The sequence below is a fragment of the Hyperolius riggenbachi genome, chromosome 5, assembly GCF_040937935.1.
Source record: "Hyperolius riggenbachi isolate aHypRig1 chromosome 5, aHypRig1.pri, whole genome shotgun sequence".
NCBI classification, from domain to species: domain Eukaryota; kingdom Metazoa; phylum Chordata; class Amphibia; order Anura; family Hyperoliidae; genus Hyperolius; species Hyperolius riggenbachi.
Genome location: NC_090650.1, coordinates 365,856,097 through 365,878,460, shown reverse-complemented (window position 1 = coordinate 365,878,460; position 22,364 = coordinate 365,856,097). Strand labels below are relative to the sequence as shown.

The 22,364-nt window shown below is 43.5% G+C and overlaps 1 long non-coding RNA gene across 1 annotated transcript in view; it reads left to right on the top strand.

The window, feature by feature from the left end:
* Nucleotides 1-256: 256 nt before the first annotated feature.
* LOC137517791 (uncharacterized) overlaps nt 257-22,364 on the top strand; it is a 34,237-nt gene continuing 12,129 nt past the window's right edge. Inside the window, exon 1 of the long non-coding RNA XR_011020668.1 lies at nt 257-402. This is a non-coding gene — a long non-coding RNA (uncharacterized lncRNA). The remainder of the gene's footprint in view (nt 403-22,364) is intronic.

Sequence of the window (22,364 nt, the reverse complement as noted above, 5' to 3'; positions counted from 1 at the left end):
CTCACATACAAGCAGTCACCCACTAAGTGATGTCAGTCCCTGCCCATCTTCCTGTTGCTACTTCGTAGACACACAGTGGTGAGCGGTTTGAGTGGATGGAGTAGCAGGGAAAGATGGGCAGAGAATTATATCACTGAATGGGTGTATCTGCCCTTCTCCTTCCTTTCCATCCCCTTCACATTATTCCACTGTTCTTATTTATGCTTCGAACTAGGTATACTAATTGAAACCATTGTATTTATTCTCAGATATATACATCTCTTGTGTCAAACTCTTTAACTGAAGACGTGAACTCTGTATCACGAAAAACACATCAAGTGCTTTGGGAATTATTAAACATGTTGACGTCCTGTACCATTCTTTCTATTGAAAAAACTTACCGTAAACCTGATGAGCAGTGAGGTGAGTCATCAAACCCAGTTTGGTCTTTTGAATACAACAACTGATCACTGTTTATTAATTAGACTGGTCCATATGTTTGTAATTAATGAGGATTATTATTAATATTATTATTGATTTATAAAGCACCAACATATTACATGGCACTGTACAAAGTAAGAAACAAACATGGGGTACAAAACAACACAAATCATGGTGTACACCAATATACAAACTATAGTACTGTACAAAATACAGAATTGGTAATTACAGTGAGAGGGAACAAAAGGTGGGGGAGTATTCAATATTCATACCTAGAGGCAGTGTGTTTTTAGTTTATCTAGTAAGGAGTACAACTTGGCCAGAGGTCAATGGGGGATTGGCCTAATTTAGAACGTATGCTTGTCAGAACAGCTGATTTTTGAAGGAGCGTTCAATGATTTCAAAGGTTGGAGAGTGACAGATGTATTGTGGCAAGGGATTGCAGAGGAGGGATGAAGCACATGTGAAATCTTGTATACGTGAATGTTATTTGGCACCATAACAATGGTTTTCTTTATGTTTGTTTTTTAAAATGTCTTTGCTTTATACTTGTGAAATAAATGTTAAGTTTTAACCTTATTTAATGTGTGAAATAAGGCATATATAGACGTTTCATAACTTCCCCTTTAAAGGAAACCAGAGACTATGTAAAATAAAAGTTTTATACATACCTGGGGCTTCCTCCAGCCCCATGCACAAGGATCGCTCCTACGCCGCCGTCCTCAGCCTTCTCTTGCATAGCGCACTTCTCTTGCGCAGACTGGCAGTGACTGGCCAAAGTTACGGTAGCCGGGACCGAAGCTGGAGAAGGCTGAGGACGGCGGTGTGGGAGCGATCCAAGCAGATAGGGCTGGAGGAAGACCCAGGTATGTATAAAACTTTTATTTTACATAAACTACACACTACACTATAAAATCCCATGTTGGTTAACTAGCCTTTTTTCTTATTGATAGTTTATAAATTATTATTATAGGTTTATAATCTATAAAATCATAATTAACATGAGCTCTTACCTATTTACTAGGAAGGGGCAGACATCTGGGGCCAGGGGCGTAACTATAGGGGCTGCAACCCCTTCAGCTGCAGGGCGGCCTGGGCTGTTTTTGGGGGGGTAGGAACAGAAGCGCTGTGTGCGAGGGGAGCGCTACCGCCCGATTGTGGGACTCCACAGGTGTTGAACTGGCTGCAGCATCTAATAGATACCGTGCCAGTTCTTTACCAGCAACCCGCAGCTCACCTTAGCCTGTGAAAGTCTTCTGGGAGGCAGAGAAGGGCTACGGAAAGATGGCGTCTGAAGCCCTGCACTGGAGACATTCTGTGCTCACCAGAAATTAATCGTAAAGTGGGAAGCATTTCACCAGAAATAACCATAATGTGTGCAGCATTTCACCAGAAAATAATCGTAAAGTGGGCAGCATTTCACCAGAAATTAATCGTAAAGTGGGAAGCATTTCACCAGAAAATAATCGTAAAATGGGCAGCATTTCATCAGAAAATAATCGTAAAATGGGCAGCATTTCACCAGAAAATAATCATACAGTGGGCAGCATTTCACCAGAAAATAACCATACAGTGGGCAGCATTTCACCAGAAAATAATCATAAAATGGGCAGCATTTCACCCGAAAATAATCATACAGTGGGCAGCATTTCACCAGAAAATAATCATACAGTGGGCAGCATTTCACCAGAAAATAATCGTACAGTGGGCAGCATTTTAACAGAAATTAATGCACCTGCAAATAAATTATTTACTCACCCGGCAGAAGTCTCCCCTGATGCCCAATGATTCTCCTGCAGCAAATCTCCCGCGCTGGGAGGAATAGCAGGGCTACAGGAAGATGGCGCCCAAAGCCCTGTACAGGGCCCACTGTGCGATTATTTTCTGGTGAAATGCTGCCCACTGTATGATTATTTTCTGGTGAAATGCTGCCCATTTTACAATTATTTTCTGATGAAATGCTGCCCATTTTACGATTATTTTCTGGTGAAATGCTTCCCACTTTACAATTAATTTCTGGTGAAATGCTGCCCACTTTACGATTATTTTCTGGTGAAATGCTGCACACATTATGGTTATTTCTGGTGAAATGCTTCCCACTTTACGATTAATTTCTGGTGAAATGCTGCCCACTTTATGATTATTTTCTGATGAAATGCTGCCCACTGTACGATTATTTTCTGGTGAAATGCTGCCCATTTTATGAATATTTTCTGATGAAATGCTGCCCATTTTATGATTATTTTCTGGTGAAATGCTTCCCACTTTACGATTAATTTCTGGTGAAATGCTGGCCACTTTACGATTATTTTCTGTGAAATGCTGCCCACTTTACGATTATTTTCTGGTGAAATGCTGCACACATTACGATTATTTTCTGGTTAAATGCTGCTCACATTACAATTATTTTCTGGTTAAATGCTACACACATTACGATTATTTTCTGGTAAAATGCTGCCCACATTGTGATTATTTTCTGGTGAAATGGTGCCCACTTTACGATTATTTTCTGTTGAAATGCTGCCCATTTTACGATTATTTTCTGGTGAAATGCTTCCCACTTTACGATTAATTTCTGGTGAAATGCTGCACACATTGCCGCATTTTGATTATTTTATGGTGAAACATTGCTGCGATACGATTATTTGATGGTGAAATGCTGCCCCATTACAATTATTTTATAGTGACACGCTGCCCCATTACGATTATTTGGCACCTATGGGAGGGGGACCCATCCAAATTTTTGTAGGGGGGCCCAATGATATCTAGTTATGCCTCGGTCTGGGGCCGTACTTATTATTTAAAGGGGTTTATAAAATACTGTATATGTCACCCCCATACTATTACCCTCATCTCCTACTGACCTTTGGAGATGGAGTTGAGCCCCTAATGAAGCTTAGTGATGCCATTTCTTTTCTATTCTTTCTTTGATCTATTTTTTTTTTGGGGGGGGGGAGACTTTTGCAACAATGCAAAAAGCGGGATCACATGGATTGCACTGCTTTGGCGTTGAATGTTTATTTGAATAATAAATAATACCCAGGACAGCCCAATAGGGAGTGCAATTTATTTAAAACATGGACAAATGTGCAGTGCTTTCTCTTCATACAGTTCAGTCTTTGATTGCATCACTTCCTCCTGCACCCTGCCATGCTCTAGCTGTGCTCGATCGTGGTGGTTAAGTAGATGAAAATAACTTTGAATCGATGCATATCTATGCAAATTTTAATGCAAATGTATGCATGTATGAAAATGAACCAATCGAATTTTACCTCAGCAGGATTTGATTGGTTCATTTTCAAGCTGGATAAATTTGCATACATTTGCATCAGCTTGAAATGATTTGCATTTACTTGACCATCACTAGTGCGTGATACAAAAACGCCCTTTTTCAATCACTGTTTAATCAGCAAGAGGATGCAACATCTTTCGGGTAAATTCTCATTGTTACTAGAGCTTCATTAGATTCAATGTCTAATCTATTGAACAACATATGGGGACCTTCAGAGGCAGACAGAGCTGAGAACACATTGCGGGTAAGCAGTGGCATAACTGTGAGAAACAATGGTGTCAGCAGCAGCTACTGCCATTATCTCATCCTTATCCTTATATAGCATTTAAAGCATTCTCTCTGTCTGCAATCTGTTCTGCATATGTTGTGACTCAGAGAAAAAAATGTGGAATTTGTGGAAATTTATGGACGGCTGTTAGACAGCAAAAGAGAATTCTTATTTTATGACAAGAGACTTTTAATACGCAATCCAAATTGTCCTTTCTATGCTTCTTTACAGAAAAAAAATTGGCTCCAGAACAAATGCTGTACTGCACATGCATGTGATTAAATTACAGTTGTATTTATTGTCTTCTCCACTCCCCCTTCACTGTACAATCCAAAACTGTATCACATGGTTCTGGGTCTGCTGACAACTGGGGCTCTGCGTATAAAGCAGTGCATATTGGTCTCAAGGTGAATGGATAATGTACATTCTCACTACAAAGCACCGGCTGCACACATAAATTTACTGTATTTTCTTCCCTGTTCTACAGTGTTCAAAATCTAGTTGCCACTTCAACACAAGATTTATAAAAAGATGGTCAGTTTTCGTACAGTGCTGATTCTTGCACTTGGGTGTACCTAGAGCACAGGTGACCCCCACCCCAGCAAAACTAAGCCAGTCAGGCCCCCTGCAAAATCCTACCCCTAGATCCCCCTCCAATAAAAAATTTGACCTGTTCCCCTGCATTATCAACATCAAGGGGTGATAGATTGTCCTGACAGCCGTTTCACGGGTCTCTCTGCTTCCTCAGAGGCCAATAGAAGTTGCAACAGTTTAGCCCTGGTGGCCCTGTAAGTGTATGTTTGCCAAGCAGCATTGAGTGTCTCTTCATATACACTACACACATATAAAATAATTATGTTTGAACTGGTGCTTTCGGGATACTAGTGATGAGTTTACTTAATTGCCCAAACAGTGATCATCTTACAACTAACCCATTCTTTACAACTTTTTTCATGTGGTCTTTTTGATTCCTGTAGTTCTCCAATTCTTGGGGTGCCTATTCACTTATTCCACCCTCTCTCCATAGCAATGAACAGGTATGCCTTATAGAGGCATACACTTTTTGCTCAGCCAGCTATAAGGCCTCTTTCATATACTGTAAGCAGCTGAAGGTGGTGAATTAATCGCCTGTCATCTGTTCTTGCGCATCGGTTGTGCACTTGTTAGTGTTGGTACCGCTGGTAGACACTAGACAGGTGGTCCTCTCATGGAGTCTCATCGGATCATGGCCACAGCTGCTCAGACACCACAGGTCGTGGTTCTCCGCCACGTGGTAACACCATGTGTGTCAAGCACTGACAGGTGTGGTGTAGCAAATGCTGACATTTGGCTGCATTTTAATTACAATACAATAACATTTGTAAAGCGCTTTTCTCCCATAGGACTCAAAGCGCATAGCTGTGTCTCAGATTAATACAGGGTTTCAGGCTGGGTTGTGTTACAGAGGAGATAGTCAGATGTTCATGAATGCTAGACTGAAAAGGTAGGTTTTCAGTTTAGACTTAAATGTTTCCAGGGATGGCGCTCAAAGGTAGCAGGCGGGAGGCTGAACTGCCCAACAAACGTGCAGTCCAGCCTCCTATCTGAAAGAGGCCTAATTGTCAGTTCAGTGACCAGAGGGCTATAGAAATGTACCTGGATGTCTGGTGGCTCCCACTTATCTGCACAGGGCTTACATCCAAAGCAAGATCACCTTTTTAAGTTTGCAGATGTGCAGCAAAAATCTAGCATTCAAACAGTTAAGAAGCTGGAAAGCCCGTAGATTTCTAAAATTAGTTTTGAGATGAGAATTGAATGGGTCCAGCTGACCCACAAACATATGTGTTTCATCTTCTGCTTAGCCACAAGCCAATCATTACCCCCAGATGACACGTATGCTGACCAGTTTGTAGCATACAGTTTCTGCTTCAAGCTGGAAATATATCTGTCTATTGAGATACATGTGTATATCATTAATGATTAAAAAATGTAGTGTTAATTAAAAGTATTGCACAAAAGAATAGAGACAAGAAATAAAAGTGTGTGCATCAAGCCTATTCAGTGTATTTTTGATAAAGGTTTTCATTAAAATTACATTATAATGGCTTATTGCACATGAAGTGAGTGGAATGCAGACGCTGCCATCTTCGCTCCCATATTAAAGCGGGATTGTCACCATAAAAATCAAATTTCAACAGCAACTGGTCTGAGTGTATTAAGTGATAAAGATTATAATCCTGCAATCAAAACTTTCAAAACTTTTTCTGCTGTTATGGTTTGGCGTTATCACATACCTTAGGTGCATTGGCTCTTAAATTGCCATTGCCAAAAAGTTGCATGCTGGGGGAGTCTTTTTATCTATAGTATATTCCTCCTCTTCCTTTTTTTCCCCCTCCTTCTAATGACATAAGAAGACAGTGCACTTCCTAGTATAGACCTCTGTGGGAGTGTGTGAAGACTCTGGGGTGAGGGCGGGTAGTGAATATACAATTAGCAAGAGGAAAAAAAAAGAGTGAGGGAGGAAATTATGTCAGGAGGTCAAAGTTAACCAAGATGGAAACTGTATAGAATAGGATTCTCTGCTATTCCTTTATAAAATTCACAGGAATCATAACACGGACAGTGCAATACATCTGTTACGTAATTAGAACTAGTATTTATCGACATATATATGTGGGGTTTTTTTTATTTCTAGGTTAGCATGGGTGTCACTTGTTCTTTAAAGGGGCACTATGGTGTAAAACTGTAAAATTTTAATTATGTGCAAACAAACAAACAAAGTACGTTATTTACAGAGTAAAATGAGCCATAAATTACTTGTCTCCTATGTTGCTGTCACTTACAGTAGATAGTAGAAATCTGGCAGAAGTGACAGGTTTTGGACTAGACCATCTCTTCATAGGGGATTCTAAGCAAGGCTTTTATTCTTTATAAAGATATTCTGTCATAAAACGGCGGCCTGACCGCATTCAGCAAGCGGAACGCGGAGGTTTGTCCGCGTCCGCATCAGCGGCACCATCCACCACATGGTCGCATGCGGAACGTGGAGAAACATCCGCATCGGCGTTGCGATCCACCGTTCGGTCACAGGCCTCTCGGCGTACTTTACGTCGAGGCTGTGGTCCGGTTCTTCCCTCACAGGCCTCAGGGCCTGCCACACACCAACGCTATCCTCAATCCAGTCTGGACCCCGTAGGGGCTGCGCGCGTGTGCAATAAAGCCTTTTATACTCTTAGAAGGAGAGTCAGCTGACCAGCTGGTCAGCTGACCTCAGTAAGGTCCTTGAGCTGTGCTGCAAGGTCCTTGAGCTGTGTTGTGATTGGCTGATTGGCTGGGCGGGCTGGTTGAGCCCAGCACAGTATAAAAGCAGGCATTCTGTCAGTTGCAAGTTGTCTGCAGTAAGCGTTACTTTGTGATAGCCCTCAGACCTTAGCTAGATCCGAGAGAGACAGTCCTAGCTGGAGCAAGGCTCCTGTCTCTCCTCAGTCAGTCTTTGTTGTTTTCCTGATCATTGTATATTTGTATGTAACCTGATCTCTGTTATAGTCAGCCAGTCAGTTGATCTAATAGTCAGCCAGATAGTGATCTGACAGTCAGTACCATCGTGGGCCAAGTGCGGCTTGCCGTAACTAGCCCACAACAGTCAGATTTGTTATTTTCCTGATCTGCGACATATATTGGTTTTGCCAATATATTCGCAAGCACTATTGTTATCTGTGCCATTTTCTGATCTCCCGTTGCCAAACCTCTGCTTGTCTATTTCACTACGAGTTTGGCTTTCTGACTTTGTACCTCCGCCTATCTGATTTCCGTTACTGACCTTAGCTAGATTTCTGACTCTGCTCTCTGTTTCACGATTTGGTACCTCGCAGCCAGTTTGTTACCGAATTGTTTCCGTCTGACTTTGCCCCCTTTAGTGGTTCTCCCACTAAAGGATTTATTCTGCTGAATCTCTCCTTGCGGAGGTCTCAGTGGTTCCCCAGTATATCATTGCTGCTGGGGAACGCGATTCTAGCGTTACGTCATCTAGTCGCAGAATCGCACACACTGCGTTTCTCTTTTAGAGGTAGCCAGTCCTCTTAAAGATATCAGTGTGGTGAGTTTTCCACTGTCGTTATACCCGGTATCCAGAGTTACAAATAAATATCCGCATTATTGGCGATTCCGCAGATCGCCACATAATCGGATATATCAGCATTATTGGTGATACTGTGGATCACCAACAATCTGAATACTCTGAGTGTGCACCAAACACCACACATTGTTACATATTCCATAAAAAGGATTCAATGATGCTGGCCAGCTTCCCTGCTCGCTACACAGTTTTTTGGCAGTTGGACAGAGCAACTGCCATTCATTAAGTGCTTTTGAAAATAAATAAGTCCCTGAAAATCCCCTATGAAGAGATGGACTAGTCCAAAACCTGTCGCTTCTGTCAGATTTCTACTACCTACTGTAAGTGACAGCAACATAGGAGAAATGTAATTTATGGCTCATTTTACTCTGGAAAAAAATGTACTTCTTATTTGTATATGTTTGCATATATTTTAAATTTTACAATTTTTTGCCATAGTGCCCCTTTAACAATGCCTGTTGCTGGGAATTCTGTGCTGATGCTTTTCCTCTAATACTAGAAGTCTCTGGCCCAGAATTAGCATGCACATTAAATGCTTTGACTGTGGACTGACCCCATGGGCTGCATGCTTGTTGCAGATTCATGACTTAAAAAAAACAACAAAGACAAAAGCTCAGCATGACAGCCAGGAAACTGACATTGTATATAAGGTAATGAAGATGGCAGCCTCTATATTTGTCTCACTTAAGGTTCCCTTTAACTAAATTTGTAGGCAGAACTGGTTATTTTGGATTTGGTAAGTCATAGTACTGCAGTTCTTCTTAAAGGACCACTGTTGCCAAAAAACTTAAAATGTAAATTATATGTACACATATACAAATCAGAAGTACATTTCTCTCAGAGTAAAATGAGCCATACATTACTTTTCTCCTATGTTGCTATCACGTACAGTAAGTAATATAAATCTGACAGAATCGACAGGTTTTGGACTAGCCTATCTCCTCTTAGAGGATTCTCAGGGATTTCTTTATTTTCAAAAGCACTTAGTGAATGGCAGTTGCTCCGTCCAACTGCCAAAAAAGTATACGGTGAGCAGGGAGGCTGGTCAGAATCTTTGTATAAATCTTTTCCCTGGATCGTCTTTATAAAGAATAAAGACCATGCTGATAATCCCCTATGGAGAGATAAACTAGCCCAAAACCTGTCAATTCTGTCAGATTTCTACTACTTACTGTAAGTGACAGCAACATAGGAGAAAAGTAATTTATGGCTCATTTTACTCTGGAAGAAATGTACTTATTATTTGTATGCGTTTACATGTATTTTACATTTTTAAGATTTTCACGACAGTGGTCCTTTAAGGCACTATTTGAAGTTTGTACTGTTACCACCATTTTACTGGTGTTACTACCATTTTTATAGATAGTCTCATTACTACCTATATGCCAAAAACATTCTGTCCAGAAAGCTGGTAAATGACTAACTTGACTTTAGTCTCCCATTGCCATCTCTCGAGTCCTTGCTGAGTAAGGAAGAAAATTGGCTCCCAAGCTACTAACTCTACTGTAAAAACATATAAAAAAAAACCTCTTTCCACCAATGCTGATTTCTTTTTTGTGTTTCCACAACCTCGCAACGTGGGTAAAGGCACGCAGTTAAACGAACGACATTTGTCGTGATAACGCCCATAATGACGGATCGGATCTTTAAGATCCCGACGACTTTCACAGTTCCACAAACGCTTGACTTCTTATTCGCATCTGTCATGTGCCGTTGCATGACGTCACTTGTTCCTACTGGTAGGAAGATGGATCAGGGAGCCTCGTTCATTGGAAGGTGTCACTGTGAGGTTCCTGATCCATCTTTAGATGAATATTGAGCTCAACAACCCAGAGCTGAGAGGAACGAGTTGCTCCCATCAACAGCTACATCTGGCAAAGTCTCCTCTGTTCAGCACTGCGACTATAATCACTCTAGTATTGTTCAGTTCCACCTGAAAACTTGTTGCAGTTGTTCATAGGAAAAAAAAAATCAGCAGCACTGTGGCGTAGTGGTTAGTGCTCTCGCCATGCAGCGCTGGGTCCCCGGTTCGAATCCCAGCCAGGTCAACATCTGCAAGGAGTTTGTATGTTCTCCTTGAGTCTGTGTGGGTTTCCCCTGGGCACTCTGGTTTCCTCCCACATCCCAAAAACATACGGATGAGTTAATACATACGGTACAAACATAGATATGATACATAGATAGATATAGGACTATGGTAGGGATTAGATTGTGATCTCCTCTGAGGGACAGTTAAGTGACAAGACAATGTACTCTGTACAGTAATGTGAAGATGATGGTGCTCTAGAAATACTAAATAATAATAATAAATGAGATTTTAGGGAAAACAGGTGAAGCTGTTTATTTTGAATAACTGGTACAAATAAAGACTTTACACCCCTTTCCTTTACTATTTATCTTCTCCTCTCTCCTTCTTCACCAGAGGAGTGCAGAAGCATTAGCAGCAGCAGAAAAAGCTATCTAAAGGGGAGGGGGGGGGGCACATCTGGCTATCTAGATGGGGAAGGGGGGCACATCTAAAGGAGCGCACATTTGGCTATTTTAAGTGGGGCACATCTGGCTATCTATATGGGGTAAGGTGGCACATATGGCTATCTAAATAGCATTTGACCCCACCCATGACCATCACCACATTCTGATGTGTGGCCACACCCATTTTGTCCAGAGGGGGCGCAATAACTCTCTTTTGTCCCTGGGTGCTGAAAACCCTAGCTACACCTCTCTCTTTTGCCTCCTTTGCCTCTATGGAAGTGCCAGCCCTGATGTGGACAGATCTTGGGTGTCCGTTTATAAAAAGCCACAGTAAAAATACTTCTTTATCAGCTCATGCAAGAGAAAACAAATAATTTTACATAGCATCAAAAAAGCACAAGCAGAACCTTCCTGATATTTGACTTAGCCTAGTTTATAAAGAGCTACCTGTGGTACAGAAATGCTTCTTCACACCAGAGATAAAATCCTCCAGCATCTGTAGAGTTAAACATTTAGAGATTGCCTTTTCGTACTTTGGCAAAATTCTGAACAGTGAAGGGACCAAGGTTCAAGTTTAAATTCCACTTAACGTTCAAACATTAAATTCTAGGAAAAAAAGACATTTTATTGATCTTCTCTGAGTTATAATACAGTGCAAGGTTGTATAATTCTGCTGTAGTGGATTCTCCCCATGTACTCAGCTCTTTCTTTATCTATAAAATCCTGCAAAAGAGATTCTGCAGAAAATAATGCTTTTTCTATGTCTGGCCTGTCACCTGGTGCCTCTTACAGGTTCATCTTGATTGAGGAATGTTTGTAGCAGTTTTTCAGGATCCTTGTGTAGTGCAGTAATTAACACTCTCACTAGTAATAACTTGAACAAAGGCTGGTAGGCTCTTCAATCTTTGTGCATTGTTATGCATACCAATTAGTATAGATCACTAAATATTGAGGAATATTATATATTCAGTTCAGAAGAACCTACCAAAGCTTCAGTTTGTCTGTGGGTAAAAGGTACACAATGCAGTTCATTTAGGTGAACAGTGAGATCAGTGTTGCTGTGTATACTAGTATATGAGTAACATTTTTTTAACAGAATATCCAGAGAGCTTATGGTGACCCAGAACCATTAGGAAAGTATTAGAGGCTTAAAGTGGGATAAAACTCTGACATAACATTTAATATAAATGTGTTTTCCTACTTTTTATTACCCATACAGTTGCCATAGTTGCTTTTGTGCACAAGTAATATTGTCTGTCTACAAATTACAAGTTCTCAAAGTACAGTTTATCTGCCGTGAAAGTTGCCATTGCATTTTATTGCATAGCTGCTGTATTTATATATTAAAATCTATTTAGTGATCACCTCTGAACTCCACAGATACTAGAAGCAGAGAGAGCTCAGTTTCAGCATTTTGCTAATGTTTACTAAATGTATCTTTTAAAGGAATGTAAACAAAAGACAATGTTATCACCTCTTTGGATGCAGCCAGAAGCTTTCCACTGAAGCAAGGAGCTTTCCACTGAAGAACATAGTGCTGTGTTTAACTGTTTGAATGCTGTTTTGCTACTTTTCTTGTGGTAGTAGATTTTATGCTGTAAATAATCTTTTAAAACAAAGAGGAATTGTTGGCGTTTCATACCACATTAAATAGACCAAACGGCCCTCTTACTAAAAAATAAAGTATTCTTAACCACTTCATCCTACAGTGTCATTTCAGCTTATGCATCCGAGCAACGTTCACCTCCCATTCATTCACCAATAACTTTATCACTATTTATCACAATTAATTGATCTATATCTTGTTTTTTCCACCACCTATTAGGCTTCCTTTGGGTGGTACATTTTGCTAAGAATTATTTTTTTCTAAATGCATTTTGACGGGAATATTAAGAAAACAATGGAAAAAAAATAATTATTTCTCAGTTTTCAGCCATTATAGCTTAAAAATACTACATGCCACCATAATTAAAACCTACATATTTTATTTGCCTATTTGTCCTGGTTATTACACCATTTAACCTCCTGCCGCCCGCGTCACGCCAGTAGGCGTGGCCGCGGCGGCAGCCCCAGGACCGCCTAACGCCAATTGGCGTAAAGTCCTGGGGCTCTGTTTAGCATGAGATCGCGCGCATGGTGCGCGCGCATCTCATGCTTGGAGGGCGGAGCTCCGCCCCGCCTTCAGTCTCCGAGCGGCTATTGCCGCTCGGGAGACTGTTAGACGGCGATTACGCCGTCTATTTACACTGTGCAGCGCTGCGATGAGCAGCAGCGCTGCACTGGGGACAGCCGTGTGACACGGCTGTCCCCATGGGAGACAAGAGAGCGATCGGCTCTCATAGGCAGAAGCCTATGACAGCCGATCGCCATAATTGGCCGGCTGTGGGGAGGGAGGGAGGGAGGGAATACATTTAAAGAAACAGTTTTTTTTTCCTAAAATCCCATAACAATAATATTTATTTTAAAAAAAATAAACATGGGGGGAGCGATCAGACCCCACCAACAGAGAGCTCTGTTGGTGGGGAGAAAAGGGGGTATGGGATCACTTGTGTGCTGAGTTGTGCAACCCTGCAGCTTGGCCTTAAAGCTGCAGTGGCCAATTTAGCTAAAAATGGCCTGGTCAAAATGGCCAAGTGGTTAAATTATGTCCCTATCACAATGTATGGCGCCAATATTTTATTTGGAAATAAAGGTGCATTTTTTCAATTTGCGCCCATCACTATTTACAAGCTTAGTAGTATAGTAATACACTTGCTTGACTTGCATATTAAAAACGTTCAAACCCTTAGGTAACTATTTATGTTTTTGTTTTTGTTTTATTGTAATTTTTTTTTTCTTTCTATTAAAACTTTTATTTGGGGGTTTTCGGAGTGGGGATTTAAACAGAAGATTTTAAATAAAATTTATTGTGTATATTTAAAAAAAAAATGTAGATATAGTTTTACTATTTGGCCACAAGATGGCCACAGTGAGTTTTTGATTCTCCATCCTGCAAGTGAGAGCTCTCTCTTGCAGGAACAGAAGGGGTGAGGTGGGACACAGAAAAATTGCGGCTTTCCGGAGAAAGCCGTCAGTTTTTCTTAGGGGAACACAGATCAATTAATGGGATCTGTATTCCCATTCATCGATCTCAGGGGCAGCCAAAGGCGTCGGGAGCGCACGTGGGGGCACGCACAAGAGCACACGCGGCCCCGCAGCAGCTGTGCAGTCTATCTGGATGGATATACCCGTCCAGATAGACCGAAGTGGTTAATGTAATTTAGTCTTCTTGATGCATCACTGCTGAATATGCAAATCATCTATTTATGCCCCATAAAGCAAGGCACACATTCAGAACTGCTGGTGTATAATGAGCCTATAGGTTATGGATGTTTACAGAGTCACACCAATCCACTTTTAAAAGCCTTTGCCAATGGCTCTATAAAATGTATAATCTATAGGCTCACTATACTTCAACGGTTCTGGATGCGTATCAGTCTTTAAAGGGCATAAACACATGATTTGTATGTATATTTAGCAGTGATGCATCATGGCATATCTTACTTGCTCATTTGAAGCTGAATTATTGCAAATATGTGAAGGATAGCGGAATAGCCGCCGCGTGCTCTGACGGCGTGGCGGCTGTTTCCGCGTCTAGTCCGGCGGTTTACGCGCGGCGACATGTGTCTGATCTAGTGCAACCTTCCTGTGCACATAGACTGAGGAATACACGCGTGCGCGCAGAGAGGCAGAGGCTTTATGGGAAACAGAGAGGGATCAGCTGACTCCCTTGGTCAGCTGTTCCTAGGATGTATGCGGATTGGCTGGAAGGGACTGGGCGGCGCTGATCAGCGCTGCACTATATAACCACTCGTCCCTCAGTCTCACGTTGTCTGCCGTTGCAAATGCTTTACGTGTTACCACACAGACCTCAGTCAGATCCTACAGTGTCCAAGCAAAAAGCTCCACAGCGCTTAGTGAGGTACCACGATATCTGCAGATCCACCGCAGTGTAAATATTCAGACAGTGACCACCACCAGGAATGAATTCAACAAAAGGTCACTCACTGTCTCTAAAAACATCACAATTTAATAAAACTTGACAAACATAGCACATATACAATAGCTTACTTTAAGGGTCGTTTTGACAGGGACCCTTGGTAAGTAAAAGCGTATAGTGTATACCAATACAAAATAAAATCTCACGGAAACAGTTGATTTGCCCAGTCTCCAGTTTTGACCGGTTTCGGCTTTCCGCCGTCGTCAGGGAACACTGGAGACTGAGCATCTGGGCAAATATATAAAGGGTTACCTAATTCCGTTCCGTGCAGAGCCGTTGCGGACGCACTTTAAGTGGGAGCAGCACCTGTATTCTACTTTAAAAAGATCCTACAGTGTGTTGGAACCAGGACGGACCTGGGAAATCACACTGAGCTAGATTTCTCTCGCTTGTCATGCTATGTTATGTTATAGACTAGTTCCAGGGTGTTGTGACTATGGACCTCACACCCAAGCTTAGGAAACTGTCTCAATGCTATGTTATGCTATAGACTAGTTCCAGGGTGTTGTGACTACGGACCTTACACCCAAGCTTAGGAAACTGTCTTAATGCTATGTTATGCTATAGACTAGTTCCAGGGTGTTGTGACTACGGACCTCACACCCAAGCTTAGGAATCTGTCTCAATGCTATGTTATGCTATAGACTAGTTCCAGGGTGTTGTGACTACGGACCTCACACCCAAGCTTAGGAAATTGTCTCAATGATATGTTATGCTATAGACTAGTTCCAGGGTGTTGTGACTACGGACCTCACACCCAAGCTTAGGAATCTGTCTCTATGCTATGTTATGTTATGTATGCTAGTTCCAGGGTGCTGTAACTACTTTCCTCACACCCAAGACTAGCACTGTGTATCTTTATTACTTTAGCCCGCCACTAGGGTAGAGAGCCAGGATCTCTCATCCAGTAGGGCAAGTTGGTTCATTTAGCAGCAGGGCTTCCTGCAACCTAGCCCAGGCCCCTCTCCTAGGGAGCCATTGGGCTTTAGGGATTCACCCACAGTCCGGGGTGAATTCCCTTCATCATCCTACCTCCAGTTCCTCTGGTGGTTCTCACTCAAAGTGTTACTGTTACACCAAACGCTCACATATCTATAGGTGTCCAGAGGTTAGCAATATATCTGATTATCTGTGATACTGCAGATCATCAATAATCGGGTATATATCTGCATTCTTGGTGATACTGCAGATCACCAATAATCAGATTCTCTCTGCGTGCCGACACCGTTCATTACAGAACGGCAGACCAAAACAATATGGACACACTTGACAGTCGTCTGCTTGCACTCACCACCTTGGTGGAGAATTGCATCAGCGTGCTGGATAGTCATCAGACCCAGATCAATGCCTTGTCTGGGTCCATACAAGCCCTTCAGACGACTGTTAATATAGTGAGATCCCCTCTTGTTACAGACTTACGCATGCCGGGGCCCGAGAAATTTTCTGGTCATAGATCTGACTTTCGAAACTTTAAAAATCGAGTGTTATCTTACTTTGAGTTGAGACCTAATACTTCAGGTACTGCCGCACAGAGAATTATCTTTATTAAAACACTGTTGACTGGGGATTCCCAGACCTGGACATATGACCTTCAACCAGGGGATGGGGCCCAGACCTCTGTGGAGGAATTCTTTAAAGCGATGGCTATAATTTACGATGATCCGGACTTTGCCTCGACCGCTGAGCGGAAGCTCAAGATGTTGCGGCAAGGCAAAGATTTGGTGGAGACTTATGCAGCGGAGTTCAGGAAGTGGGCGGTGTCAGCTAGATGGGGCTCATTTGCATTGTTAGATTGTTTCTTGTCAGGATTATCAGATGCAGTGTCTAATCTAATGCTGGGATATCCTGAGCCTAAAACTATTGATGAAGCCATTTCTCTAGTGATCAGAGTGGACCGTCGCCTACGGTACCAGAGACAAAGTCGGGGTAGGAGTAGTGTGAGATACGTTACCTATGCTTCTTCTCCACCTACGTCACCCCCTCCTGAACCCATGCAGATTGGACGGTCAAAATTGTCCCGAGTTGAGCAGAGTCGTAGAAAAGCTGAACAGCTCTGCATGTACTGTGCAGAGGAGGGGCATAAAGCGCAGAACTGTCCCAAAAAGTCGGGAAACGCTGCCGCCTAGGAGTGGTCAGAGGTAACACCCTAGGCGCGCAGAATTTACCTCTTAAAGACGATTGCCTGCTCCTCCCATGCACCATTTCATGGGAGGACCAGACAGTTTCTACTGAGGCCTTTGTCGACTCGGCCGCCAATTTTATTGACTATGATTTTGCTAGAAACTTAGGAATACCTATTGTTCCATTAAGTCATAAGGTGTTGGTTACTGCGGTGGACGACTCTCCTCTGCAGAGTAAATACCCTCTGTCCCAGACTCCAGAGTTGGGGGTCACCATAGGGGTTTTACATAAGGGGCCTGATTCACAAAGCGGTGCTAACAGTTAGCACGCTGGTGAAAAGCCCTTTATCATGCCTAAACTCAGTTTAGGCATGATAAGTTTAGGTGTGATAAGTTTAGGTGTGATAAGATAAGGCATGATAAGTTTAGGTGTGATAAGTTTAGGCATGATAAGTTTAAGCGCCAACTGGGTTAGCACCGCAGTGCACAGCTGATCAAAAGTTTTACGCTAACAAAGTCTGGTGCACTTTGTATAAAGTTTAATGGCGCTGCTTTGCGTGCGGGACTTTGCAAGCGATCTAAACTTATCTAAACTTATCATGCCTAAACTTATCACACCTAAACTTATCATGCCTAAACTTATCACACCTAAACTGGCTTTTCACCAGCGTGGTGCAATGGTTATCACACCTAAAGTCTCTAACTGGGTTAGCACCGCTTTGTGAATCGAGCCCAAGGTGAGTCTGCAGTTTTTTGTGTTACGGATGGCAACTTCCACCATTATCCTTGGTCTGCCATGGTTACGACTTCACGCCCCTCAGATTGATTGGGCCTCTGGTCAGCTAATGAGCTGGTCTACCCGCTGCTCTCATCATTGTTTGGCAAAGGTAGCCATGGGTAACACCAGTATTCAGGTGGAAGGATTGCCGGAGCAGTATAAAGATTTTGCTGATGTCTTTTGTCCTAAATCAGCAGACAGATTGCCCCCCCCCCCCGCATCGTCCCTTTGATTGTCCAATTGAATTAAGATCTGGTTGTATGCCTCCTAGGGGTCACCTTTATAACTTGTCCGGGACAGAGAAGTTGGCAATGCAGGAGTACATCCAAGAAAATTTAGCTAAGGGTTTCATTCGCCCCTCCCGGTCACCTGCGGGCGCTGGGTTCTTTTTTGTAAAAAAAAAAGATGGAGGCCTCCGTCCCTGCATAGACTATCGGGGTTTGAATAAGATCACTGTGAAAAATCGTTACCCGTTGCCTCTGATTGACGATTTATTCTCCCAGATCACCAATGCTAAAATTCTCTCGAAATTTGACTTAAGGGATGCATACAACCTAGTGCGCATCCTGGACGGTGACGAGTGGAAGACGGCCTTTAATACACCCGATAGGCATTACGAGTACTTAGTGATGCCCTTCGGGTTGTGTAACGCCCCGGCCGTCTTCCAAGGGCTGATTAACGAAGTTTTCAGACCAATTTTGGGTAAATTTGCATTAGTATATCTCGATGATATACTAGTCTTTTCAGCCACTTTGGCCGAGCATCGGAGACATGTTAAGTATGTGCTGGAAAGACTAAGACAGAATCAATTATATGCCAAACTGGAAAAGTGCATTTTTGAGGTGACCTCTGTGGCATTTCTGGGGTATGTAATATCTACCTCGGGCCTCTCTATGGACCCTGGGAAAGTCTCTGCAGTACTGGATTGGCCACAGCCTGTAGGTCTGAAGGCCCTCCAGAGATTCTTGGGTTTTGCAAATTACTACAGGAGATTTATTAAGGGGTACTCTACGGTGGTTGCGCCCCTCACCAGTCTCACTAAGAAAGGGGCTGATACTCACCACTGGTCCGAGGAAGCTCTGACGGCTTTTGATACCCTAAAGAAACTGTTCTGTTCTGCCCCTATCCTGAGACATGTCGATGTCACCTTCCCGTTCATAGTAGAGGTTGATGCCTCTGAGGTGGGGGTGGGAGCTGTGTTGTCTCAGCGTTCCAGTTTGCAGAGTAAGCTTCATTCTTAAGCTTACTTCTCCCGTAGGTTTTCTCCAGCAGAGAGAAACTACGATATAGGCAACCCTGAACTCCTGGCCATCAAGTTAGCCTTTGAGGAATGGCGACACTGGTTAGAGGGTGCAGAACATGTCATTACAGTTTACACGGACCATAAAAATTTGGAGTACATAGAGAATGCTAAGAGACTCAGTCCTCGACAGGCCCGGTGGTCACTGTTCTTTTCCAGATTCTCATTTATAATTACGTACACCCCTGGTAGCAAGAACGTTAAGGCTGATGCCTTGTCCAGGTGTTTAGAGCCCGAGACGGCACAGTCCTCGGCACCCGAGACTATTCTGCCTCGGAGGGTGGTTTTGGCAGCCACACAGAACTGGAAGGATTGGGCTGCCACTCTGGCCCCATATCAGCAGGATGTCCCAGAAGGAAAGCCCGAGGGAGTGTTGTTTGTGCCCCTGCCCTTTCGTTTACAGCTCTTACAGCTGTTTCACTCCCATAAGAACGCTGGTCATCCCGGCGCCACCAGGACACAGGATCTCCTTGCCAGGTGTGCATGGTGGCCATCCTTGGCCACAGATTGTAAGGAGTTTGTGAGGGAGTGTGCTGTGTGTGCTAGGAGCAAACCTTCCCGACAGGCTCCAGTGGGGACCTTACAGCCTTTGCCGGTCCCAAATGAACCATGGACCCATCTGTCCATGGATTTTGTGGGTGAACTCCCCAGGTCTGAGGGCATGACTGTCATCTGGGTGGTAGTAGACAGATTCAGCAAGATGGCCCATTTTATCCCTCTGAAAGGACTCCCCTCCGCCCAAGAGTTGGCTAATCTCTTCATCCAGCACATTTTCCGGCTGCATGGCATTCCGGAGAATGTAGTGTCAGATAGGGGAGTCCAATTCGTTTCTAAGTTCTGGAGGGCATTTTGTCATCTTATGGGCATGGATCTTTCATTTTCATCAGGCTACCACCCACAGACAAATGGCCAGACCGAGAGGGTCAACCAATCCATGGAGCAGTTTCTCAGGTGCTATGTGGCTGATGCACAAACTGACTGGGTAAAATTTCTGCCTTTCGCGGAGTTTGCGCACAACAACCTGAAGAGTTCTTCCTCTCGGTTTTCCCCTTTTCAGGTGGTGTCAGGAAGGTCTCCTAACTTTGCTCCCTTGCCCGTGGTATCTACTCCTTTCCCAGCATTAGAGGATTGGCAGGTGGGGTTAAAACAAATTTGGGCGCTGGTGAAAACAAATTTGTGAAAGGCTTTCAAGTCTCATAAAAAGCAGGCTGACAAGACACGCTCTGCTGAATGGGACTTTTCACCCGGAGATTTGGTCTGGGTGTCTACACGACATCTGGCACTGAAACAACTGTCACCCAAATTAGGGCCTAGGTTTATTGGGCCGTTTCCAGTCACCAAAAGAATGAATGCTGTCACTTATACTGTTGATCTTCCTACCAGTATGCGCGGTGTAAGATCATTCCACGTGTCATTGCTCAAGCCGGCAGTACAGGTGGATTCCACTCCCCCCCCCCTCCCGTATTAATTGATGATCAACCTGAGTATGAGGTTGAGAAGATTCTGGACTCCCGGCTGGTGCAAAATTCTGTGCAATATTTGGTACACTGGAAAGGTTATGGTGTGGAGGATAGAACTTGGGTACCAGAATGCTGCATGCACGCAGAGGAATTGAGGAAAGAGTTCCATGACTTACATCCGGGGAAGCCGGGTGGCAAGTGTCCGGAGTCCACTCCTCAGGGGGGGGGGGGGGGGTACTGTGAAGGATAGCGGAATAGCCGCTGCGTGCTCTAACGGCGTGGCGGCTGTTTCCGCGTCTAGTCCGGCGGTTTACGCGCGGCGACATGTGTCTGATCTAGTGCAGCCTTCCTGTGCACATAGACTGAGGAATACACACGCGCGCGGAGAGGCAGAGGCTTTATGGGAAACAGAGAGGGATCAGCTGACTCCCTTGGTCAGCTGATCCTAGGATGTATGCGGATTGGCTGGAAGGGACTGGGCGGCGCTGATCAGTGCTGCACTATATAACCACTCGTCCCTCAGTCTCACGCTGTCTGCCGTTGCAAATGCTTTACGTGTTAGCACACAGACCTCAGTCAGATCCTACAGTGTGTTGGAACCAGGACGGACCTGGGAAATCACACTGAGCTAGATTTCTCTCGCTTGTCATGCTATGTTATGTTATAGACTAGTTCCAGGGTGTTGTGACTACGGACCTCACACCCAAGCTTAAGAAACTGTCTTAATACTATGTTATGCTATAGACTAGTTCCAGGATGTTGTGACTACGGACCTCACACCCAAGCTTAGGAAACTGTCTCAATGCTATGTTATGCTATAGACTAGTTCCAGGGTGTTGTGACTACAGACCTCACCCCCAAGCTTAGGAAACTGTCTCAATGCTATGTTATGCTATAGACTAGTTCCAGGGTGTTGTGACTACGGACCTCACACCCAAGCTTAGGAATCTGTCTCTATGCTATGTTATGTATGCTAGTTCCAGGGTGCTGTAACTACTTTCCTCACACCCAAGACTAGCACTGTGTATCTTTATTACTTTAGCCCGCCACTAGGGTAGAGAGCCAGGATCTCTCATCCAGTAGGGCAAGTTGGTTCATTTAGCAGCAGGGCTTCCTGCAACCTAGGCCAGGCCCCTCTCCTAGGGAGCCATTGGGCTTATAGGGATTCACCCACAGTCCGGGGTGAATTCCCTTCATCATCCTACCTCCAGTTCCTCTGGTGGTTCTCACTCAAAGTGTTACTGTTACACCAAACACTCACATATCTATAGGTGTCCAGAGGTTAGCAATATATCTGATTATCTGTGATACTGCAGATCATCAATAATCGGGTATATATCTGCATTCTTGGTGATACTGCAGATCACCAATAATCAGATTCTCTCTGCGTGCCGACACCGTTCATTACAAAATACCTGTTTTAAGAAGACAAAATTAAATTTAACAATTTTCTTTTAGGTTTAGGGCCTGAATACACTAATTGACTTGTGATGCTTTTCAGCATCATTAACATGGATGTGTTGCTGAGAAGCAAACAGAAGCAAGTTAGTGTGTTTAGGCCCTAGAGACCTTGTGCATGCTCAGCCCACAGGATCTCATGTGTGGACAAAAGCGACTGCATCTCCGTCAGGCAAGCCTGCAGCAGGGAGTGGCGTGAAATGGGGGGTCCCAGAGGTGTCCATAGGCACGTATACAAACCACTAAACTTTGGAGCTTTTAATAAAAGTTACTTTATACTGTGAGTAACGTCCCACTGTCCGGTTTGTCTTTACATGAGGGAGGTGAGTCCACCAACTTCCCCTTTTTTAAATGGTTTTTAATCGCTTTTATTCTACTTGGCGCCTTTGTGTTACTACTCTACCAATTATTTAGTCCACCCTTGGTGGAGGGGTGTATCCCCATTCCTTTCTGTCTACAGAGAACGACTTCTTATACCTGAGCGGGGTCAGGTCATAATTCTCCCCGCCTGCCTATCCAGTGGTTGCCTTTGTGGTAACCCACGTTTGTGAGTATAACCATTGCCTTGTTGAGCATCTGACCAATTGTCACAGAGATACTACACTATATTGGGCTCTCGGTTTCTTTTTTGTCTCTTTCAAGC